The following is a 3,536-nucleotide window of genomic DNA, read 5'->3' on the forward strand; positions in this document are numbered from 1 at the left end:
TGTTGCCCCCGCACCGGACCGGGGACCGGCAACGGGATCGCAACCCTCGGCGTCGCTCCCGTGCCTCGCTCAGCCAGTGAGCGGGAACCGGTCTGTATGTGGGATCCGAACCCTCGGGCGGGAGCGCCGCCGCGCTTCCCAAGCGGCGCACTATCCAGTGCGCCACCGGGCCGGCCCTGTCTATATTTTGACAGTATTGTTGGGTTTGCTGCCTGCTGAAAATGCCTGAATAACATTATGAATTACAGTGAATAGTTGTATCAATTGTTTGGTGCCCAATGGTTAAGTCATAGTTTCTTAGCTTTATATTATCAATTTGATATTTATTTTAAATTGCAGAACTAGATGCATAAATTCACATTTCTACCTTTGCCTTGCATCTCCCAATACTGTAAACTATTTTCTCATAGAAAAAATATTTAAAGCATTGTTTGACAGGTAGAAACTCATGTGTCTGTAGACCATGGGTAATATCCTGGCTCAGTGAAGTGGTATTTGTATATGATATTTAGTTCTCCCTCAGTGTCTTACATTAAGATTAACATATTGTTTGCTTTGTTGATTAATCTCTCTTGTTGGTGTTTTAATAAATGAAATAAACTTACCTTTAGATCAGGTGATTATATTGCCTGTTTCCTAGTAATGGGCTTGATCAGCAGAACTGTTGGTTTGACAATAAGTTTATTAATTGAAATTTTGCATTGATGTGGCTTTAAAAAAAAGAGTTTATTTTGTGTGTGTATGTTTAGAACTCTCAGATTTTGGTGAATTATATGGCAGTGAGGTACAGAAGAACTGGTATTTGCTGGAATAAAATTGTTACTTGAGGTCCGGCCCGGTGGCACACTGCTACAGTGCACCGCTTGGGAGCGCGGTGGCGCTCCCGCCAAGGGGTCGGATCCCACATACAGACTGGCCACTCACTGGCTGAGCGAGGTGCGGGTGCAACACCGAGGGTTGCGATCCTGTTGCCGGTCCCGGTCCGGTACAGGCGCGACACTGAGGGTTGCGATCCGTTGCCGGTCACGAAAAAAAAAAGACAAAAAAAGGAAAAAGAAAAATTGTTACTTGAATTTGTAAAAATAAATAAATAAAATCAAAATGGTCCCCAAGTGTACTACTGAAGTGCTATCTAGTGTTCATAAACACAGGAAGCTATGATGTACCTTACAGAAAAAATATGTGCATCAGATAGCTTCGTTCAGGAATGTGTTGTTGGCCATATGAGTTCAATATTAATGACACAACAGTGTATATTAAATAAGGTGCCTTTCAACCACAACAACAACAACAAAAAAAAGACACATAAAATAAAGTTATACTCGACCATTTGGCAAAAATGTGACCATAGGCTCACAGGAGCCTAACCCTGTATATTCCCTGGGAACAATGGTTTATTTAGCATTTGCTAAATCAGTGTTTGTGGTAACTTTATAGAATGTAACTATCAAGAATAACAAGAATCAATCGTATACTCCAATTTTGTACACTTTGAATACTATTACATAGTATTTTTTAATTTTCTAGGTCATACTGTTCATAGAACACAAGTTATGTGAAAACTTTCATAGTAGCACAACTAGTAACCATACTTAAGTGAAAGCAAGAAAAAAATTTGTGGAAATTTGTGGGCATTTTTAATAATTTATGAATTATGTATGTCTTTATTTTCTTGTTCTTTCAAATATCCCTAGCCCATCTATAGAACACTCAGACCGTAATACTTATTAAAACCAGTCATCTGGGATATTTTGCCCACTTTTACTCATATGAAAATCAACAGTTTTCACAGTTTTTTTAATTGTGTTACAAAAATTGTATCTGTTATGCAGAAGGATAGACTATATTTTATTTGACAGTATGTTAGCTTGCTTTATAACTTAAATATTTATACATGTGGTATGTGACTCTCCATTTGCAGTCTTGCTCTGGGCCCTGCAAATGTTAGGGGTAGTAGTTTGTAGAAGCAAATTGCGGAAAAGAATATAAATGTAGATTAATATTTATTGATTAAATAATGCATGGTACATCCATATAATAGAATCTTATGCAACCTTTAGTAAGAAAAAATAGCAGACTTGGAGCCAAATTGCTAGGGTTCAAATCCTGGCTCTTCTACTTACTAGATATGTGAACTCAGTTATTCAACCTGTTTGTGCTTCAGATTCCTCACCTGTGAAACCAGGGTACAAGCCCCAGTTTTCCCTAACCATTCCCCTAACTCCAGCCAGAACAGGCCTTGACTGGGGGAGGGAGAAATAGCAAAAAAAAGCCACCTGCTTGACGAAGCGGGACAGGCTGGATTCCAAGGAGTAACAGTAAAATTCAGTTAATAATAAGATAAAAGTAGAGTTTATTCAACATATACTTCCTTAGGCTGAGACTTGATTTAAAGGTCAAGATATTTGTTCCTTAAGCTAAGACTTGATTTGAAGGCCAGGATGTTTGCTCCTTAAATGAATGCCAACGGCTTAAGATAACAGCTGCAACGCCAGTCTCAGGTTGTTTCTGCAGACCACCCGCAACTACAAACCTGCTTTGAAGCGCACACACGCTGGACCCTAAGGCACCGTGGAAAATATCAGTCAAGATGCCAGGAGTAGTTGTACTGACTTCACCCCAAACCATCAGCTTCCCACATGATTCCCTGGACCCCCACTCGTGATTCTGCTCTAAAAGTGCTTATGATTCTAAGCTATTTGGGAGTTTGAGGTCTTAAAGCTCCTTTAGCTGCCATAGGGCTCCTTTGCCATTCAAAATAAATGCTGATCTTTATCCCTGCAAACTTTGGCATGAGGAACTCTTTAGTCATTTGGGGGCACTGGACAACAAACCCCCTCTTGGTTCAGTAACATCTGTAAATAGGGAAATACTAGTACTTGGCTCATAGGACTGTTATGAGATTAAACGAGTCAATACATGTAAGTGCTTAGAACAGTAATGGACACATAATAATTGCATATACTCATAAATTTAGCCATCAATTTTATTATGTTCATGATTTTCACTGGTATAATAATCTCCAAGATATATTGAGGGGAAAAAGTGAAATGCAGAGAGTATGATAACATGCTACATTTGCGAAAACAAAAGGATATATATGTATATTTGTGTGTGTGTGTGTGCACATATATGTTTATATCTCTTGTGTTTGTATATATATGAGAGCACTTCAAAAAGTTTACAGAAAAATAGAATTAAAAGATAGTGCAAATCTTTCCAGGAAGTTTTTGAAGTACCCTCATATAAGCTGGTATCTCTGAAGCAGTACACAAGAAACTGGTAATATTGACTGCTTCTAGGGAGAGAAATGGGAGAACTGGGGATTGGAGGTGGGAGATAGACTTGTAACTATGTTTCAGTTACACTGATTTCATAATAAATCACCCCCCAAAACTTAGTGACTTTAAACAATAGCAATCACATGTCAGATTTCATGGTTTCTGTGGATTAGGAAATCAGACAGATTTCCTTGTGTCCATTAACCAATTTCTTACTAACTTCCTCCCCTCCCCCTTTCCCACCTCTAGCAAGGC

This window comes from Galeopterus variegatus, unplaced genomic scaffold (genome assembly GCF_000696425.1).
Source record: "Galeopterus variegatus unplaced genomic scaffold, G_variegatus-3.0.2 Scaffold289, whole genome shotgun sequence".
Classification (NCBI taxonomy): Eukaryota; Metazoa; Chordata; class Mammalia; order Dermoptera; family Cynocephalidae; genus Galeopterus; species Galeopterus variegatus.